General features: G+C 36.0%; 1 protein-coding gene and 1 pseudogene across 1 annotated transcript in view; one reads left to right on the top strand and one right to left on the bottom strand.

The window, feature by feature from the left end:
• LOC111504259 (A-type potassium channel modulatory protein KCNIP1) overlaps positions 1-22,955 on the top strand; it is a 463,024-nt gene that overhangs the window by 80,118 nt on the left and 359,951 nt on the right. The gene's annotated exons all lie outside the window — the stretch shown is intronic.
• Positions 9,857-11,119, bottom strand: LOC111503172 (26S proteasome non-ATPase regulatory subunit 4-like; annotated as a pseudogene).

Raw genomic sequence — 22,955 nt, 5'->3', positions numbered from 1 at the left:
TTTGAGTGGAAGAAACAAGCCAAGAACTGATACCGTTACCCTTGATCCAAATTTACTCAATGAATTTTACTGCACTATAGCAAAAAAACTATCCATAAGCATTCCAGATTCCCCTGATCCCTTGATCTACATGAATAGTATCAAAATATCCGAAAACTTGATATTATACAACACCAATTTACAAGAACTTATGGCTACTATTAGTAGCATAAAAAACAAAAAATGTTGTGGGTATGACAGTATCTCAGTTAGTATCATTGAAAACATGCCTATTTTCGTTTTAGAATTACTAGTCCAACTTACTAACAACTCGTTTGTGACGGGAACATATCCGGACTTCCTAAAAACCACTATAGTAATTCCAATCTATAAAGGTGGTGATATTAATGACCCTTGCAATTATAGGCCAATATCGCTTATACCAATTCTTGGTAAAATCATTGAGAAACTAGTAAAGGTAAGAATAATGGAGTTCGTGGAAAGAAATAAAATTTTAAATAGGCAGCAATTTGGCTTTCAGGCTAGGAAAGGAACTGGAGATGCCATGTTTGTCTTCCTTAATGAACTGTACACTACACTAAACCGTGGAGACGCATGTGCGGCGGTGTTTTGCGACCTGTCAAAAGCATTTGACTGTGTAAACCATAAAATTTTACTGCGTAAACTAAACCAGTATGGTTTCAGAAAATAGAGTTATGATTGGATAGAATCGTACCTTAAACAGAGAACTCAGATTGTGAGAACACATAGGCTCTCAGATGGAGGTTCCGTCGAGTGTGGGGTTCCTCAGGGCTCAGTGCTGGGACCAATTTTGTTCTTACTGTATTTTAACGACGTAGTAAATATTACAACCGACGGTTCTTTCACAATCTTTGCTGATGACACTACCATTCTATGGTACGATAAAGATGCTGATAACTTGCACTCAAAAATAGTTTTAGGGATTACAAAGATCAAAGAGTGGTGCGATGCTAATTTACTCTCCTTCAATATTAAAAAAACTAACTGCGTATCATTCCACTGTGCTTTGCCAGATATCCCTCTGGGTGATGGTGCAATAAGAAATAATGCATGTAATAAGTTTCTAGGGGTGCACATGGATGGGGAACTAAACTTCCAGCATCATGTTAGACAGCTAGGTTCAAGGATCGCCTCGGGTGGTTATGCACTACGCATCGTTGTAAATGAACTAGGTACAGCGACAGCAATGCAGGTTTATCATGCCTTGATCGAATCGCACATTCGATATGGAATCGCTTTCTGGGGAGTCTGTAATCAAGTACATTTTAACTCAATCTTTGTTCTTCAAAAAACGTGCAATTCGCTATCTTTGTAAGGTGGCTCCCAGGGTATCATGTAAAGAACTATTCAAAACTCGTAAGTTGTTAACTCTGCCCTCATTGTTCATTCTCGAAACTGCCTGTCTAGTATATAAAAACAAAACACTTTACAAGTTCGCTGATGGAATCACCCGCCAGAGAAATGACATAAAACTTCCAATCCCAAAAACAAATTTCATAAAAAATTCATGCATATATAACGCTGCCAAAATATTCAATCATCTGCCAACAGAAATAAAACATTCTGAAACATATGCTGTGTTCAGAAAAAAATTGAAAACTTCTCTTCTGGATCTGGCTTTATATAGTATTACGGAATTTTTTGAGACAGTGTTCACTGACGTCTAATATCAGCTCAGTATGTTATATGTTATATGTGTTATTTAATTTATTTATCTCAATACTAGTTACAACCAATTGAAAATTAAATTAATTGATAGTCCGATATTTTATTGACAATATCATGTGAACCATGATATATCAAGTTTTATGAATGTCTACACTTTGTCGATAAGATTATTGTATCTTCAGACAATAAAGTATATTTATTATTATTATTATTATTATTATTATTATTATTATTATCAGTCATCATCCGAAGACGATTGTAGATACTAATAATCGAAACGTCTTGAACTAACGTGACTTGGAATCTCTCAACTTTTTATTTTTATTTTCTTTTTTCATTTCTTTATTTTCATTTATTTTTGTTCAATTGTTCTATTTTTCTTGTATTCTATCTCACTATTATTTCATTTCAGGTTTTTTTTGCTCAATATAATTGTTATTTTCAGCTATTCATTTTTAATTCTCCTGTTTTAGTTGTTTCAGGGATTTCAAATAATTTTATATAGTAGACAATGGAAGTCCGAACTAGTGAAATTGATATTAATTTTGCCTTTCTAGAAGAATTACGTTTTAATTATTATTCACTAATTGATAAGAATCATTCACACTAAATCTCGGCTTGAAATTGGTATTGGTTTGAATCAATTTTATAGGGATTCCTGTTAGATGCCTTACAAACGAAACCACAGGTCTAATCGAAAAATTGGTTTTGTGTAATTTAATAACAGTTCGAGTGTTTGTGGATTTATGATCAATGCTCTACATTTATCCTTTCCATTCACAACCAATTCTATTATCTTAATGGTTTCCTTAAACTTCATCTGGTACATACTTGTAGAGTTGAGAGCAGGTAAAGTTGGGCTCGTGTTCAACTAAATCTAGTTAGAGTTCAAAATTTCCTTTTGCTGGAGTTCAAATTCAACTTTAGTTTGAGTAGAAAATTTACTAGTCATAGTTCTAAACTGCGTCCAGCTAGAGTTTGAAAATAACTTCACCTAGATTTCCAATGTCCTTTAAGTTAAGCATAATAATATAAAATACGTTGTGGCATGAAACTTTTATTTCATACATTGATAACTGAATTATTAGTACACTTTTAAACTGACTATAAAGGTTGCGAACTAAACTAAACAAGTATACAGATGGTCAGATTTTCTAAGACAGAAGTTCAACTATTCTCTACTACCTTAGAAGGCAGCTTCACAAAAATTATATGATGGAATCGGCAGATACTTGATAAAAATCCATAACGTATTCAAAAACGCAACACGTGTTTCGCCATACAATGGCTTCTTCTACAAAAGTCAAAATCCACAGAAACTCCACACAAGAATCATCGGTTATCTTTCATTACATTGCATGAAACTGAAGAATTTTAAAGGGCTTATCGAAACGATTGGGTTAGTTACGAGTACGCATCTAAATCAAGCCCTCCTAAGTGTCGCTTTTATCCGGAGAATTTTACATCACATACATGCTCTTTCACATCGTTCAGGTGCGGGATTAGGTTGGAGCGAGGATAACATTTGAATTTAAATTCATCCCAAAGAGAAAATGAATTCATTCAGCTTATTTTCATGACCTTCCATTTTGCTTTTCTCCCAAGGAAATGGATTTCGTTAGAGATTTTAGAACACGAAAGATTTTTCATGGTTTTGAGTTAGCTGAAAATTACACAAATTAAGGTAGATATTGTGTTTTTCGATACAACTTCATGAATCTATGTGAATATTGTTATTTATTGATTTCGACAGTTTGAGAGTGCTTATTATATTTTTGGTAATATCTGAATCACAAACCCAAATACATAAAATATATTATTACGGATCACCATTTCTGAAATTCTACTGAAGGATTTTTTCTTGGATCTATAATCTGCTAAACATTTTTTAGATAACAGAAATCCAAACCTCCTATTTTCAATGAAACATTACGCTACTGTGTAAGCGAAACATGTCGTGATATATTTTTCAAATAAAGTTTGCGGAGATCAAATCGTGAGGTGTAGTTTATAAAAAAACATAATTTTAGGTTTTCTATCACAATCTGAAATCTGGAACGCACCTACTGACGAAAACTGAGATAATAATAATAACCATATATAGTTATCATAAAAGTAACTGTCATTGTACATAGAATCTTTTCAGTGGAAACTAATTTTTGTCACTTAGAGGTTACATTTTTATTTTATTAAGATTCAAACCCCCCTTTCGATCGAAATTTACCATCTTCATATTTCTATTCTTTCTCAAATCCAGGACTCCTCTTCGATCTTTCTTTCGATTCTATTAAATAATCCTCTGACCTGCATTGAATTCATATTGGCACATAACACCTCATTTGTGATCAAGATTGGTATTGTTTATAAGGTGAAATGAAAATTGGTATACCAAAGACATATATGTTTTCCACATTTCCCTTCACATAATTTTGATGAGATCATGCATTGCTCTAATTTCAGTACGGAACTGAAATAAGAGATATGTGGATATTCATCAGTCTCCTATCAAGGTTAATTCACAAGTGATTGATCCAACTTCTTTTTCAGTGGACTCAGATCATTCTTGCCCCCCAAATATGAGTTGCAGTCCTCGTAGTTCTGCTTCCCTTTCAGTGGAAGAGCTTTATGAAGCGAGAGCCGAATCGATCCTATCACGAAACCCTTCTTCACTTGGAAGGATCGATCGCAGCTTGAGAAATGGTTCTTATGGAGATTCTATGAAATGTGTTCTTCCTTATGAATTAGTAGAGAGTTATCCTGAAAATCTAGGGAAGAAAATTGGATTGGATAATTTAGGAAACACTTACTACATGAATAGCATTTCACAAGTATTGTTCATGACGAAGAATTTCAAGAACGAGATTTTGATGATGAATGAGAACGGAAATGTTTCCTACTCATTCATCAAACTCAAACACCTGTTCATGCAGCTGCTGTTTCGTAAGAATGAATCATATTTCCCTCCAACTGATTTCTTGGAGTCTTTGAAAATCATTAGATATTCGTTAGGACAACAAGAGGATTGTTCCGAATTCTTGGGGTTTTTGTTGAATACTCTTCGTGAGCAAAACAATAGCAAAATCAATATACTCCTGACCGCTCTGGATTGAATGATTCCGTACAGTCTTGTCTTGTGTTTGTAAATATTTTGCTGGAAAACTTTTCTCTCGTTTACTTTGTAGTAAATGTTCAAGAGGTACCGAAAACTTATGTGAATTTCTGGAACTTCATCTAGCTTTTCCTAATATGCAAAGCTTATTATTAAATCATCTGAAAATGGAATTTTCAACAGGTGATGATCGACTGTATTGCCAAACATGCGCCAAACTAACTGACTGTTATGAGGAAACAAGTATAGCTGGGACTCCAGTCAATCTAATAATAACACTGATGAGGTTCAAACAAGACTTAACCTCTGACAGAAGTAAGAAACTCTTTGGAAGTTTCGAAATAGATTCACATTTCAATCTAGCACACCACTATTATGAATGCATGCAGTCATTGTTCACTGTGGTTCTGTCGTTGAATTTGGTCATTATTTCGCCTTGGTCAAAGACGGAACGGACTGGTTTAAGTTTGAAGATAGTCATGTCACGAAGTGTTCTGGCGATGCATTGAATCTATTGGAGCCTCTGGAGACACCATACATTTTGTTTTATAAGAGAGAGGACATTGGCAGATCAAGATCTTCAGATGATGTGGTGCTGCAGCTTTTTCCGGGTTTTCCTGCAGCGGAAAAAGCAAATGCACCAATTCATTTTTATTGTTGTTTCAATTTTTATCTTTGAATAAATATATATTTCCCTATCCACCACATTTTTCTATTCACCATACACTTTTTTTTCTTCCTACTGGATTTCAATTCCTCCCCAGCTTTGACAATACTTCATTTTTGAAATGATTAGATATACTGTCTGTTAAAAAAATGAAGTGAATTTTCATATTTCTTTAAAAATATTTATTTATTCGTCAATTTCTAGTTCCTCCCTTTGAAGTAGTCCACCTTAGATACAGTACACTTATGCCAGTTTTTTTCAAGTCAGGAAACAGTTCTGATGTGGTATGCCATTGAGCTCTCCCAGCGATTCTGTATTTATCTCCTCAATCGTTGCAAAACGCCGTCCTTCCATGAGTCTCCTTGATCTTGGGAACAGAAAAAAGTAGCAGGGGACTGAATCTAGTTAATCCGGTGGCTGAGGCATGGTTACAGTGTTTTCGACAAAAAATTACCGAACAAGCAATGACTAGTCCCTAATACCGGACGATTTCTTTGTATTGCTTTTCGCAAGCGGCGCTTCAATTCAAGATAATACTCCTTATTGACTATCCGACCAAGTGGCAAGAAATCCTGATGCACAACGCCACGGTTATTGAAGGAAACGGTGAGCAAAACGTTGACATTTGGTCGAACTTGGCGTGGTTTTACTGGTCTTGGCCCTCCTGGGCTCTTCCATTAGGACGATTGGACTTTGACTTCAATGTCATAACCCATATACTCATAATTCGTATCAGTTGTGCCTCTTTTGAACAAATCTGGATCGCCGTTGACGCCATTCAACAATTTTTGAGTGATTCGCATGCGACGGTTTTTGGGTAAAATTCAGTAATTTTGGAGCGAACTTCGCTGCCACATGCTTCATGGCAAAAATTTTCGAAAAACTTGCATGTCATGAGCCAACCGATATGCAGACATCCTCAGCAACTTCTCTAATAGTGATTCGACGATTCTCAATGACACTTCACTTTTCCAACATTTGTATCAGTCGTTGATGTGCTAGGGAGTCCAGGGCGAACGTCGTCATTCACATCTTCTCTAGCTTCTGTGACCAGCCTGTACCATGTGTAAACATTTTTCTGACACAGAGTACAATCATCGTATGCCACTGTCAATATTTCGAGTGTTTTTGAGCACTCAGTTCGATTTTCACACGAAATTTGATATACACTTTTTGATCAATTTTGTCGGTAGAAGAAAATCGCCGGACACTCAAAACAATTCTAACTTCTATGCCTCCCATTAACAAACTAAACATTCCAAAAAGCTGAAACTATGCATATATGTTAGAGCCAAGTATACCAACGTAAAACAGATTGTAAATTCGCAAATCGAATGTACCTACGTACCCCCGCGAAATTTTAACATTCACCTTATTTTTTAACAGTCCAGGTATATCTATACAGTGCATTCCATTTAAAACGAGCAAACCTCATTGGTACAATGATTTTCAGGAAAAATAAAAAAAAACACGTCAAATATTTGATACAGGGAAAACATTTTGACATATCTACATTTGATGTTACTTTTCCTATCGCACCCGCAGAGCATGTCATCAACTTTTTTCAAATGGATCACCCTGAATTGTTTCGCATTATCAGATGCTCCTTGATGATCAGATTTCAACAAAGTATAAAACACATGGTCTGAAGGTTATGGTTTGGAAGCTACAAATTATTTGAGATGAAAATGAGCCACCCTGAATAACTTTTGAAACAATGATTTGCAGGAAAAATGAAAAACTGGTCAACAATTGTATAGGAGGCCACATTTCGGAATTTTCGTTCTAGAGACAAATATGGAAGCAATAAATCAGAAAAAGATTTTTTTATTGATTCTTGAATTAAAATCTGATTACTGGACAATGACAAGAAAACAATTTTCTATAGTAAATGTTCGAAAACGTGTCCACCAACTTCCATACAATAGTACGAAGGAGCTTCCATTGCCGCCCTCACATGGTTGAGAATCTCGAGAGTTATTTGTCATGATATTCTCTCTCAAATCTTCCAATGGTGTTGATTCTATCTCATTCACTTTAGACTTAAAGTGACGCCATAGAAATGAATCTACTGGAGTAAGATTCGGAGACCTTAAGGGCCATTCCGTAGGCCCTCTTCTGCCAATCCAGCGAAAAGGAAAATGATCGTCCAAAAATTGTCGCAGTGGAATTACATAATGAGGAGGTGCACCATCCTGCTAAAAACTACTGCGTTTTCGAATAAATTTATATCCTCCTCAATTGACCTGTTGATGCACACAGTATTGATCGATTCTCCAACATATTCAAATATTCATCACAAGTCAAATTATCTTCGATAAAAAAAGGTCCTATGATGCGGTCACCTGAAATTCCTGATCATATATTCAGTTTCTGAAGTGGCTGGGTATGAACTAGACGGTATAAATCAGGATTCGTAACACTCGAATATCGACAATTTTGCCGATTCACTTCTCCATTCAAACAAAAACGTACATTCATCCAAAAAACAAATTTCATTCAAGAAATTCTGTTGCAAGTTGATCCGTTCAGTGATACTTTGACAAAACTGAATACTTCTGTCGAAATCATCTTCGTTCAATTCATAAACTGGTCTATATGTGGATGAAATTTGTACTTATGAAGGATCCTGAGAACATTTGTATGACTGATTCCTGATTCTCGAGATAAGTTAATAAAAGATTGAAAATTTTCCATTATGCTTTTTATTGTTAACAGATCCAGTTTTCATGAATTTCTTCAATGATTCCGAAACGTATTTGTGTCGTACATTTCTTCCTGTATGATTATCATTAAACATACGGGCATCAGCTCTAGCACTATTTCCATTCTGGTAGTTCAAACTCACTATTTCAATCCGTTCTCGAAGCATATAAACCATTGTTTCTCAAAAATTCACAAAAACAGAAAAACCAATTGTAACTTCACCTGGTAGGTAATCGTTATTGTAGAATGAGACAAATACAAGATGAAGAGAATCTCGAATTCAAACTTAACTAGGCAAAATAAGACTTATTTGAAGTATACTTCACAAAAACACCTATGAAACCAAGATGAAAGATTATACAGGAGTTAGTGTGGCATGCATAATGACGAACTTACTAGAAACATACGTACGTCCTAATTTTGCTGAACACAAATCCACTTCAGTTATTCCTGCAGACTTATCTGCTCATGAAGCAATTCATTTCGAATTCTCACTAGATATAGAGAAAAACAATATGAAATTTAGAGAAGGTATAATCTTTAGCGAAAATAATTATCACGAATTCAGACTAAAATGTGAACAAACATATTGGAATCATACAACTGCTTCAAATCCTGTTACCATTTTCCAAGAAATCTTAGCAAATAACTTCAACGAATGCTTTCCATTACGAAAACTGAAAGTAAAGAATAAAAAGCCTTGGATCTCAACAGGTTCAAAAATTTCTGCTAAGAATCTGAGATCCATAAGAAAATTTACATCGGATTTAGGTTTTATGCAGTATTTCAATAGATATTGAAATATCTACCGAAGTTCGATCAAAATATCAAAAAATAATTATTACTCAAAAAGAATTGAATCATCACAAAATAAATCTAGAGAGGAATGGGCAATTATTAATGAATTGCAGGTTAAAGGAAGACTATCTTCATCAGCAGTGATCAACATTGATCCGAATTTTTTGAATAATTTTTACTGTTTTATTGCCGGACAAATAACAGCCACTATAGTATCTAAACTCAACCCCTTGAGTTATCTTGATCAAATTGAATGTCCGCTGGATTGGACGGTATAAGTAGAATACTCTTTGAGAACTTACCGATAGAAGCTTTTTTTGTACTAACTGAGGTAATTAAGAAATCTTTTGTGACAGGAGTATTTCCCTCAGGGTTGAAGATTTCAGTTGTTTTGCCTCTCTATAAAGGTGGAGAGGTCACCAACTCTTCGAACTTCAGACCCATCTCGTTATTATCAACTATCTCGAAATTAATCGAAAAGCTAGTGAAGAAAAAAATGTTGAAATTTTTATCAAATGGAAAGATACTGAATGGATGTCAATTTGGCTTCCAAAGCTCTAAATACCCTAATGATGCAATTTTCTCATTTTTTTTTTAATAAAATTGAATCTGAGTGAGGGGGAAGCAATTTCGATAGTTTTTTGCAATTTTTCGAAAGCCTTCGACTGTGTCAATCATGATATACTTATATAGAAGAACTTGCACTAAATTTCTTGGTCTGCATATTGACAATGAGTTAAAATTTAAAGAACATATCACATCTTCATGCATTTCAGGAACATTTGCTGTCAGAATTGTCTCCAATAAACTTGATATATTCACTGCTAGATGGACTTACTTTGCCCTAGAAGAGTCTCGTCTAAGGTACGGCATTGCAATACTTCAATACATTCAATCCCACAACATTAATTCAAGATTATTTCAAATCTACGCGCGTCATACTTTTCAAATAGCAAATACATTGAATAAGTATTTGTATACTACTGAATTGAAGTTTACTTTTTCTTTTTTTCGTCAAGTGTATCTTCTTTCTTCTCATCTTTCAAACTGCCGACAGCTTGACTTATCCCCTCTGATTGAGGGTCAACACCTTGTAAATTTCCTAGGACACTCTGTAAAGAGGCTGGATCATTCATTACTTCAGAATAATCTTCATCTGCTACAACTTCCATATGTTTTTCTTTAGCTGGAGGAGCACTAGTTGAGGACTCTTGGGCATCTTGCATGGACATCTGCATGGCAGATGCGATCTACTCATCTTTAGTCATGTTAGCAAAATCAACTGCTGCGCTGTTAGTTGTACTTTGTTCTTCGCCTTGTTCCATTGACATGGCTAAAGCCCTCTCTAATAGGGCTTCTTCGGTGGGCTCCTCTTTGAATGCCTTCGTTTTCGTACCAGCAACATCTTCAGCTTTACGAGCCTCGTCTACTTGCCTTTGGCATTGTTCTTCCATGGAGACTCGCAAGGCCAAAGCCAATTCGGGATCTTCATTGGGATCAACTCCAAATTCATAGCCACTAAGGCCAGCACCTTCTGTTCTATCCTCTCCCTGGATAATTGGAGACAAAATCAAAGCATCAGACAGATGAGGTCCAGGGGGAACTGTTACCAGATGGCTACCAGTACCGTCCTTCCCATTCAAAGTATTCACTAAATCAGTAAGGATCTCGGAATTTAAAGCGTTGTCCCCAAAGCTAATAAGATCAACATTGACTTTTTCTTTTTTGAGCTTCTTGGCTAGTTTAACCAACTCTTTTTCTTCATTTTCTACAGGACTACCAACAAAAACAACATTTTATGGTTTTTGCCTTAAAGATGTTTGAGAGCAAGATGAGCTATTCTAATTCCAGTGTGCAGATTCATTTCCCCATTAGGCTGGATTTGATGTAATTTCGATAGAATTTGCCTAACATCACAAGTCAAAGTAGCTAATACCTCAGCCTTTGCCAAAGTTAACTACCCCACATTTTTTTCAGGATTTGATCGTGCTTTCAAGTGACATACTGAATTCACAGCATCTTGCTGGGCTTGTGATCTGCTGGGAACAAAGTCCCCATTTCTAATATAATCGCTGTTATCAACACATATCATAGTACTTTCCCAAACCATTATTACAATTAATACTTCCCACTTCCTCTTAGTCTCTATTATTCCTCCATTCAAAATGAGAATTAATTCTTGGACAATAAAGTATACTTATCTATCTATTTATCTATAATGTATTCTACTTTGTTGAAATCCGTCCATCTTGGACCATCTGATAATGTAAAACAATTGATCCATTTAAAAAAATAGTGACATGCTCTGGGGGTGCGATAGGGAAAGTCAGATCAAATGTGAATATGTTCCAATATGTCTCCCTGTATACTATTGTTGAGGTGTTTTTTTTATTTTTTTCTGAAAATCATTGTTCCAAAAGTTATTCAGGGTGGCTCGTATTCAACTCAAATAATGTGTAGCTCCCGGACCATAAGCTCCAGACCATATGTTTAATTGCTTTGTTGAAATTTGCTCAGCATCGAGCATCTGATAATGCGGTTAGTAGAGAGTGATCCTTAAAAAAAAATGGTGACGTGCTCTGGGGGTGCAATAGGGGACGTAACAGAACTGAATATGTTTAAATGTGTTCCCCTGTATACTCTGGTTGACGTTTTTTCTTTCTCCTGCAAATCATTGTACCAAAAGTTATTCAGGGTGGCTCTTTTTGAATGGAATGCACTGTATATCAACAGACTCAATATTCTGAAATCAATTCCTCAACCGAGTATTCTGTGCAAGATGGCGAAGTGATAAAATTCCTTCAGAAATTACAGAAAATATTCTCGAGCGCAACAACCCATATGGAGACCACATCCGCAAGGAATTTCGTCGACGAGAGGATTGGATAGTTGAGAAATTTCATCAGGCCGCGAGGAAATTCGCTGCAAATTATATTCCCTCTGGAACAAATTACCCCTATTTTGTCTGGTTAACGCGGGTTATTTTGATTAACTGGGGACAGATATTATGTTACTGCGGATGTGAATGAAGGATGTTCAAGTAAAACCTCTTATTGAAGGTGCTCGATTTGTCAAACTAGTTTTCAGGGAAAGATTTAATGACAAGGTGTGTGTCTCCTAAAGGGATTTGATTACTTTTCACTGGGTAATAATGTTCACGCTACCACAGCAGCTGTGTCCTCGTTTGTCAATTCGGCCCATTTACAAGGGTTGGTGGGATTGGAGATTGTTTTTACTGATTGACTTCAAATTTCCAGTCGAAAGTAGTCATACAGTAATATTCAAAGCAATGAGGAGAATGGTTTCGATAGATAACCGAAATGATCATACTTTGAATCTTCCACTAATTTAACAACAAAATATTCTTCATTTGTCATGGAGCTGAACGGTTTTCGATACAATTACATGACCTATCATGACCTGCAATAAGACCTATGTTGACGTAAGGAGCCATTGCGTGGGGCCCGAAAATTCCACAAGCAACGGCCATTCAAAAATTATATCAAATACAGAGATTGGCTTGTTCAAACATCACAGGAGTCATGAGAATTACACCTTCCGTGGCAACTGAATTAATTACTGGTCTGACCCGCTGGACCTGAACGTTAAAGAGGTTCCGTTAATGGCCATGTTACGGTTCGAGGTGTAAACCTCGAAGTAGGAATGGGTCATTTGAGGCTGAGCCTATGGAGAGAAGCGCTTACTGCCCAACCTCTGTTGCAGATAGTCACTGATGCAATTGAAACCAGGTTTGTATTTAATGAACCTTAAAAAATACAAATAAAACAGAACACAGAGTTACATGCCACAAATGCAATACGCATATATAGAGACGGCTCAAAAACCAAGGAAGGCTCAGGATGTGGAGTGTACTCCAGATCACTCAGTCTAAGGTTGAGTTAGGGATGGGAAAAATACCAGCGTGGTTGAAACAGAACTGGCTGGTATTTCAATCGCCACAAACGAAATAACCAGGAAAGGAATTTCTGGCAAAAACATAACAATCTGCACTGATAGTAGACAAGCCCTATTAGCCTTGAACAGACAACGTGTTATCTCAGGGCTAGTATTAGAGTGCTACCTAGATTCAACCAAAGCCTCGGTAGATAACAACATTATGCTGAGGTAGGTTAAAGGGCACGACAGGAGTGAAGGTAATCGCATTGCCAACTCTGTAGCCAAGGAAGCGGCTGGACTAAGAATTTTAGGACCCAGTGACACCTACGGCCTGATGACTTCGACAAATGCGGAACTAGCCAAACGTCACACCCATGCTCAATCCCTGAAGAGATGGGATGGAATCAGATGACGTAATCTTGCCAGGATCACCCTGGGCGATTCTGGAAAGCTGACTTCGAAAAAATATCTGGCGTTGACCAGGAAAATTCTAAGCATAACAGAAGGATTTCTGACTGGCCAGTGTCAACTAAGGAAACCTCCATAATATGGGGCTGGTGGACACACCTCTATGCAGGATGTGTGAACAGGAAGATGAAACTGTCAGGCATGTCCTATGCGAATGTCCTGAATTATCGCCAATAAGAGAGTGTGTTCGGCGAGCTTTGGCCTATACCTGCCGATATAAAGGAGGTGTCCCCAAATGACATGTCCACCTTCCTGGAAAGGACAGGATAGAAGATGACCTAGAAGGACAACTCATCGGGAGGATGCATAATGGGTAACATGTGGCATGAGTGCTATTGGCCTACACTCACTCTCCCTACTCTACAGATACAGATGACCTTTCGTTGTGAGATTCATTCATGAAAGTTTCAACAAAACAGCATAACGCCTTTCATTATAAATCGTTTTTTCAGCCGTGCATAATGATTATACCTTCATTTCCAACATGTAAAACGAAAATTTTATCAAAAAACCTATATTGTGTCGTACAGACCTAATAATTACGAGGGTGATCGCAGAAGTACCCGGCCCAACAAAGAAAACAAAAATTTTGTTTTGTTTGAATTTTTTCAACATAATCTCCTTGCAGCTCTATATACTCTTTACAGCTACGTTCAATGATTCCTATACCAATTTCATAATAAGAACTGTCTTGCTTCTCAAAATAGCCATTAACCGCCGACAAAACTTCTTCATCGTTGGAGAATCTCTTACCACTGACCAATTTCTATCAAATTTGGAAATAGAAAATAATCCAAAGGAGCTATGCCTGTCAAATACTTGTCGAATACTCGTCGTTGATAATTTTACCTTTTTTTTTAGATAGTCAATGAAAATTATCCCACAGGCATCCCGAAAAACCGAGGCCATGACTTTGCCTGTTGATGAAACGGTGTTCGTTTTCTTTGGAGCCGATATAGCTCATGAGTGCACTGTTTTGATTGTTCTTTTGTCTTAGGTGTGAAGTGATTACCCATTTTTCATCCATGGTTATGAAACGACGCGAAAATTCTGCTATTTTGCTGTGAAACTTCGCTAAACAATCAATTGAAACATATGCACGACACTGTTTCTGCTAGAGTCTGAGCAAACGCGGCACTCATCTTGCACACAGCTTTCTCATGTCCAAATTTTCAGATGTTATTCAATGTAGGTTAAGTTAGATACAAAGTGAGTGGGTCTATTCGACCCTCCACCACAATCCACAGGGGTTTATTGGGGCTCACACCTATTCACACTCAACCAAATAACCCAGCTCCTCAATGAAGCTGATTAGTTTGTATGGTTAGTGGTCTTTCAGGTCGGATAGTAAGAGTACGTCTCTCGAGCTCTGAACACCTAATTTGGTTCCCAGCGGAGCAGGCACAAAGTATGTGCTCTGCTGTTTCATCATTTTCCGAACAGAGGCGACACACACTGTCTTCCAACAGTCTGAGTCTCTGCATATGATGACTCAAATGACAGTGACCTGTAACAAGGCCTGTTAGACATCGTAGTTCATCCCTACCGTAGTCCAGCAACTGTCCAGCAACTGTCCAACATCCAGGTGTTCAATCTTTGTTTAGCAAAGCCTGAAGCGATGCTAATGAAAGGTACTGGTATGATGAAGTTGCTTGCAGCACCCTCCTTTGCAAGGGAGTCAGCAGCCCACTTGCCTTTCAGGCCAGTATGGCCAGGAATCCAGACCAGAGACAATATGTTGAGTCTTTCTATCGAGGAGAGTTGTTTTTGGCAATTTACTACCAATTTAGACGTTTATCGGTAGGATCCAAGAGCTTCCAACGCCGCTTGACTGTCAGAGAATATTTTTATTGACTTGAGTATGAGGTTGGATTCTTCCAATCTCCCGTACACAATTCAGTAACGTGAATTTTCGCTTGAAATACAGTCGCAAAAATTCCTAGGCAGATTGATGTCTCTGTCCTGGATCTGCAACTGAAAACACTTGCACCGGAACTGAAAGATGTATTTGATCCATCTGTGAACCAACAACTATCTGCTCTCAATATTTCCTACTTCCGGAGGATCCAGTCCTCTCTACTCGGGAACAGTACTACAGTGCGTAGTTGACAGATGGAGGCATGAAGTCAGAGGTCATTTCCAATTGATTTGTGCAATTGGCAATGTGCATAAGTCTATATGCAGTCCATCTATCCTCTCTCTCCAGAAAAATATGGAGAGGAGATAGATCTGGAAGGATCTCCATGGCCGCTGACGGTGTGGTACTGATGGCCAGAGCCAGACAAGCTTGTCTCTGTAAGCCAGAGAGATTCGCCCGGGCCGTTTTTTTGTTAAGCCTTTTGCCGCACTTTGAAACGCCAGTACCGCTTTATGGATTTTCTTCACCGTTTCTGAGGTCGTCACCTCATTTGGTCGACCACTGCGATGGCAACTCGTACGGCCTTGTTCAAACTCTGCTACCCAATATTTTACTGTTGTAAACGAAGGAACAGACTAGAATCCAGTTCAGCTCTCTTATTGATTGGGCTGAGGCCTTACAAATAAAAGTATTGTACCACATAAGGACGACCAACTTTCTCCTTTTTTACAAATTCGCCGATAACGTTCGCTATTGATGGCTGCCAAACAAATACTAAACAACGCAGCGTCTTCAAACTTGAACTTCTGGGCCAGGCCGGGTACTTCTGTGACCACCCTTGTACATTGACTTTAGGAACGGGATTGAAAATATCATTTCTCCTTGTGATTAAAATTGAAAATAATATGACACATATTCGCATATTATACAGAATTTCATTCAGAAATGTTGCAGCTGTTTGATTCGACATAATTTTAGTGTAAAATACGAATACGTAATACTACTCAAATGTTCGTTTGAGGTATATGCCATTGCATTTAGTAACAAATAGACTGATCTGAATTAATAAATAAATGAATGAATAATAAATGCTTTTTAAATTTTTTCGATAATGTCCGCCGCAGTGGTACAAGAAACGTCGAGCATAAAAACTTGCATCGGCCAGTAGAAAACAAAAGCCAAAAAGTATCTTTCCCAAAAAAGTATGACATAGTTCTATGTGAGAATTGTTATCTGTCAATTTACGATTCTTCTACGATCAGAATACATGATCATTGTGTGGGAGTTTTGGACAGAAAAATGGTCTTTAACTCTCAATGGAATATTGGTATCAAATGATGGATTTTCATTTACTTTTAAAAAGGATAACTGACGAAAATTCATTCATAATGAAAAATTGCGAGGAAGTAGAGCATTACCATCAGATGAGGTAGGGATATTTCAGAAATTCATGGAGAATTTAACAAACAAGGATATCGGGTGACCCTTTGAAAACGTTTCGCAAGACATTATACCAGGTGGGAAAAAATTCGCTTGCGAAATACAAAGATCCTGCAAGTTTTTTTCAGGACGGACAACTTTTGATGCAAAAACCATAGCAAAAGTTTTTATCCTCTGAATGTGTCATCCTTCAAGGGGTTACAACTCCCCATACAATGGTGCTTGATAAATGAAGATGTTCATTCTATTGGAAAATAATGGATTTCTAAAATATCAACAGTATTTTTGACGAGAAATGGAACACTCGATCCAACTTTACTCCACAGACTGTATTGGTCCGTTGCTTTTCTTAAAAAAGTCACTGTTTTTGCTGACTTGCAAGTCCTTTTCTACTGATTATCGAATTATCGAATGATCCAATGCAATGCTACTGAATGATATCTACTACTTACCCTACAATTACTCAAAATTATTAGACATAGACATACTCGAGCGCGTCAGATATTGATAGCATCAATGTCCTAGGTATTTTTATTAATGTTCGTACGTAATCAGATCGTTTGCATGATGCAGGTGGTTGTACGTAAGGGTTAAAAGTGAGAAGAAAAAAAATTTAATCGAGCGCGTCAGATTTTCAAAGGGGGTGTTAAGTGCAACAAAAAAAGCTCTCATTCAATAATCTGACGATTTCGATCTGACGCAAACTCGCGGCCATTATTATAATGTGCAAAAAAAATTCGCCATTTTGAAACACTCAAGCGCGTCAGATCAAGATATATTATCGTTCATCTTTATGTTCTAGACGTGCTGTCTCATAATCTGACGATTATCTACAGGGATTCGCCTAATCTGACAAAAAAATATTTTTTTTAATTTTTTTTCAAATCATTGAACCTAATTAATTGAAAAGCGCAGGAAATAGCATGCAAATAGATAAGTGTTAAGGTTTTCAAGTAGAATACTTCTATTCATAAGATTTTTTTTAAATGCTCAAAAAAATTCAATTTTTTCTAATCAATTGATTGATTATTCATCTTCATCTTCAACACGAACGAGTCTCCGTGATCAGCTGTGATGGCGTCATGGCAACAGAATTGAGAGTGGGAACGGAGTGAGAGAGTAATAGATAGAGAAAAAGTGAAAGAGAAATAGAAACTTGGGGAGTTAAATATAGGTATCACACAGCTGCACGCATTAAACTTTATCGACGAATTGTTGTTATTTCAACTTACGGAAATCGTCTGATTATATATCAGAAATAATCCTTGGATTATTTCCTTCAAAAAAAATTAGCTAAGTTCGAGAATGTCGAAATGACATTATTTTTTTACAACTTTGCTGCCCTCTCCTTTTTTTACGTCACTCTCAAATTGTCAGATTACTGGAATATACACTTTTCAGCATGTAATTAACTCACCCTACCTTAATCTGACGCGCTCGAGAATTTCTGATGATCAATTTTTTTTTACTAATCTGATCTTTTATCCTTCACGGGCGGCCTTATATATGGGGCTCATATTTGGTGGAGGTATCCCCCTGTATATTAATCTGCCGCTCTTTATTAAATCCCGAAATTACCACAGAAGGGAAATATTCCAGACCACATGCAGTATAGTAAAGTAATTCCATCAGTCCTGTATTCCTGTCCCAGGACAGGACAAAAAATGATTTGAGAGTCACCAGAAATTATGAATTTCAATAACTGAAGTAATATCAAGTGAATATTTCACTCTAACCAACAGAATGAACAGATGATAGATATGAATAATATTTCTTGAGAAAAAATCGCCCACATTTTGCGCCTCAGACAGAGTTATGGATATTGTAGACATTTGCAGTGGAAGTTATGAAAATTGAACGACCAGCTGGGAAACGGAATGGAAATACGGTTTGTCACGAACATCATTCATTCTGAATTGCTCAATGTGAAATATCCAGGGAGAAATTGAATGTGTACTCCAGGGAGAAACACTTGGATTTCATTCACAAAAATGTATGTTCTAGAATGCTACTGAATTCTCATACAAGAAAAAATGAAATTCCTCAGTTCCAAGCTTTAAAACGTCACATTCATTCACTCTCCGCACATTCATTGTCAATCACGCCGACTTAACAAATATTCAAAAAAATGCTGGAATGAGGGGAATCGTGATGAAAGTCTGTCTACAGAACAGGATACAGCCTGTCAAATCTAAAAAGAGACTTGAGGGTTTTCTTTATCTCTCTCTTGAGTTCTTGCCACATTTGATGAGCTGTACAAGTTGAAATAGGAGATGTTGCCAGTAGTTTTAATTTAGTAGAGTTAGCAGTCCTTCATAATCATATCAATTACTCACCTCTACTATCTGTAAACGAGTAAATGGTGAATTTTGCCAATGATACGGCAGTTCTCTCCTGGGCTAATGATTGAAAATGTTTAAAAGAAACAGCAGGACGGAAATTCGGAAAAGTACTCCAGTGATTCAACTATCGTCTCTTGACAGTGAACTTGGAAGTGAGTGGAGATAATACGGTAATTGAATTTACCCTGTAGTAAGTTAGTCACTTTAGCATAAAAAAGGTGTTAACCTCGAAATGAGAGGTAAAAAGCTAAATATTTGTATATACCTTTATTATGGCATTCTAAAAGCTGTCTCAAAAGTCTCATATAATCTCATCTCTGTACCGAAAGTTATACGAGTTCAAAGGTAAATAAAATAGTTTGTCGCAGTTATCCCAGTTTCTATGCGGTTATTCCAGTTTCTTTTGCTCCAATGATGTTAATCTATTATAAAAATTTTAAAGCATAAAATTTAGGGTGAATTTTATTTTAACCTTTTTTTCATGCGCAATGCACTTCAGCTTGTGGTCAGTGTGATGGGCAAGCTTGCCTCAATGCTGTATCATTGCAAAGTGACAGTTAAGAAGAAAGTGCATTTGACCCCGAAATTCTGGAAGGTCTGGAAACAACGATTCAGGACAACGAAGATGATGACGATGAAACAGAAATTCCTGAACGTCCAGAAGATGAAGAACAAGAAAACTATTATTTTTTTTACATTATTAAAAATTTTATTTTGCCAGAAATATATCATATATAAATATATTAACTCACTTTACTTTCTTGAAATTTCCTTTGAATGAATCAATATGAATGTAAGATATATAATCATGTGATAAGTATAATATATTATATAACATCAAAAAATGTATACCTTTTAAAGATGAAATACTCAATTATTTTCATATTTCAAATGTATTTTCAATACATCAAAATGTACAATAATTATTTCATAATGAGTTTTCAATTACACAAAGTAGGTACGTATTATTAAATTAATATATGTGAATTGTTAAATGGTGTTAAATATAATATATCAACTGATAAATAATACAAATTATTCAAAATTGAAGGTAATATTCACATACTTTCACGGTTGACCTTGGATTACAGTACGCACGGCAGAGCGTTGCGCGTTTACCGTCCTCTATCTCAAAAACGACTGAACGCATGAAAAAAAGGTTCAAATAAAATTTATCCTAAATGTCATGCTTCACATTTTTTATAATAACTGTTAACATAATTGGAGCAATAGAAACTGAGATAACCGCGAAAAACTGTTTTTTTACCTTTGACTTCGTATAACTTCCGGTACAGACACGAGATTATATGAGACTTTTGAGACAGCTTTTAAAACGCCTTGATGAAGACATATACGAATATTTAGCTCATTACCTCTCATTCCGAGGTTAATCACTTAATTAACAGGACTAAGTATCCACTATTCAGGATCAATTATGGAAAACAATCCAAACTAAAATGCTCACATCGATTATGTTCGACTGAAAAGTGGGATAATTTATATTTATAAACTCAAATACACGTCAAATATACTCATCCCTCAACTGAGCTTAGCTCAACTGAGCTAAAACATTTTCTAAAGAGAATATTGCTAAATTGATGGATGTAGCCGTTACTACGTGGTAGGAAATCATCCTAAAAATGAGAAATGAAACTTTCTATGTTTTTTACGACTTTTATTTGTAACTAACGTTACTGCAGTTTCGTCCTATACGGACATTTCTCAAACTTATACATCAAACTGAAAATGATTGATTACATTAGCCCTTACATAACACCACTGTAGGTAATAACAGAGGTACTTAACTTAACTCAGTACCTGAATTTTGTTCATACGTGATAATGTGGGTACGCTAATTTGAAAACCGCTGAATAAACTAGATCGATTTGATCATTCAACAGGTTACACCCATAATGCTTATGCTTATGAATTTCCAAGGATTTCAAATAATTAAGTTTGCAACCCTTCCTTGCACAGTGCAAAATTTCTGTATCGTTTAGATTTGGATAAATTGTGGTTGCATCCCAAGGAATGGTTTGAAGACATCGAATCATTTTTACCTAGTCTGAAGGACCTTTCATGTTGGGCATACTGTTTTGAAAAATTTCGATCACATTGTCTCACATTAAGACTATTATACTCCGGCCACTTAAGCTTATTAACTTGTCCACTTGTCCACTTTATCTTTGGATTTGAAAAGGAAATCGGATAAGCTGACATGTGGTCTGTATGCCACTTCCACATTGTTTTTTCTAAAGAAACTCTGTTCTTTTACCAAAATATCTTAGAGTTACCTATTTCTTGATTTCTGATTGTTTGATCTGGGGCTATATTAATCTTTAAGTGAATTTACGGTTTCGTTTTCTGACTTACTTCTGGATTGAAACCACAATAACGGTTTCAACGCATACAAAGTGTGGCTTATCCTAAATGTTCAGATTTTGAGTCTATGAACCTCTCGAAATGGATCTATTTCGTCTTTGTCAAGAATTAATCTCTATTCATCACTAGGTACATATTATAAATCGAAGTTCCCAGCCTTGTCTCTCTGTCTGAACGTAATAAAGTCAAAAATTATTATACGGATTTTCACAAGGTTTTCCACCAATGAATTGAGTGATTCCAGAAGAGTGTTTATGTGTTATTATTTTGTGTCATTTCGTTAAAATATGGCTGTGTTACCCGCGGCGGTAGTGCTAGGAACTTTCATTAGAAACGCTGCCTTATGTTTTCAATTTATAAGTGAACAATTCGCTACATACTATTATATTTTTATAGACCTACAAAAATATCCGAAATAGTATAGGTATATCTATCTTTCAAAGACATTTTTGTATATCCATTTTGAAGTTAGAAATTATTATTAATATCAATATTATTATTGTTAGGTACTTTATGATGTAGTGATTGGAAAACTATTTAGGCTGATACGATATCAGTCTGTATCAAGCATTGCATTCACACTATAAATACTAGTTTTATTATATATCATACAATTCAAATTACTATCTCAGAAGTTTTCAACATGCGTGATGAAGAAAAGTTGCAATTGCGTTGGTTTTGTTTCACGTATTGAATAATTTCGAAGGCCTGGTTTGCATTCGCATATATTGAAATTGAAATTGATAGTTGTGAACATACTTTTGTTTGACTGAATTTTATCAAAGGTCGTCATTATTAACTACAAGATGATTGAAAAAATTGCAACTGAAAATGCAATTACATAAAACATCTCAGCATGTATCCATAGAGGAATATAAAAATCATTTGTATAGTTGTAAAACATGTATAAATCTTAATTTATGTATATTAGTATTAGGATTCAGATATTGAGATTTTTTACATAGATGTAATCTAATTGTTTGACCATATCGCATTGTATAGCTTTGTCTACGAGAATTATGTTCTTCTGACAATAAAGCATATCTTGATTGATTGATTGATTGATTGATAAATTTGGAAATTTTTTCCCCTCACACCTGCTGAGTATTCAAAAATCACATTTTATTCCACTATCTCGAAAAGGTTCCTGATTTGTTTTCAATGTTAGAAGGGTAATTGTTTCAGGTCTATTTTTATTGCGAATTTTCAACATTCCTGTCGATACTTTTCAAGGGAGAAACGAATGTAAATTCTCTCAGCCTTCTGAGGGTTAAATATAGTGCATGGTGAACTGAATAATGAGGTGGTGCGAAATATTTAGAATCCTATTAGGCACAAAGGTTGCGCATAATTCTCTGTAGGCGCCTGGGGCAATTAACGAGATTACTAACTTTCACTTTTCTTATTTATGGTTTTAATTAAGTCGAGACCCGAATAACTAAGGGTGGTTTTGTTTCACACTATATTTTTCTTAATTGGCATTACGTGAAGGGTAAGGACAAGCATTTTTTATCATTACTGAAAATTATAATTTTCGTCGGAGATACTTTGATAAGAATGATGCATTTATTTTTACAGGATAGATGAAAATTTTAATTT

The sequence above is a fragment of the Leptinotarsa decemlineata genome, unplaced genomic scaffold (genome assembly GCF_025532065.1).
Source record: "Leptinotarsa decemlineata unplaced genomic scaffold, Ldec_3_MD MMD2_tig00002974_RagTag_RagTag, whole genome shotgun sequence".
Lineage (NCBI taxonomy): Eukaryota > Metazoa > Arthropoda > Insecta > Coleoptera > Chrysomelidae > Leptinotarsa > Leptinotarsa decemlineata.
The sequence above is the reverse complement of the archived record's forward strand: the minus strand, read 5'-3'. Positions and strand labels throughout refer to the sequence as shown.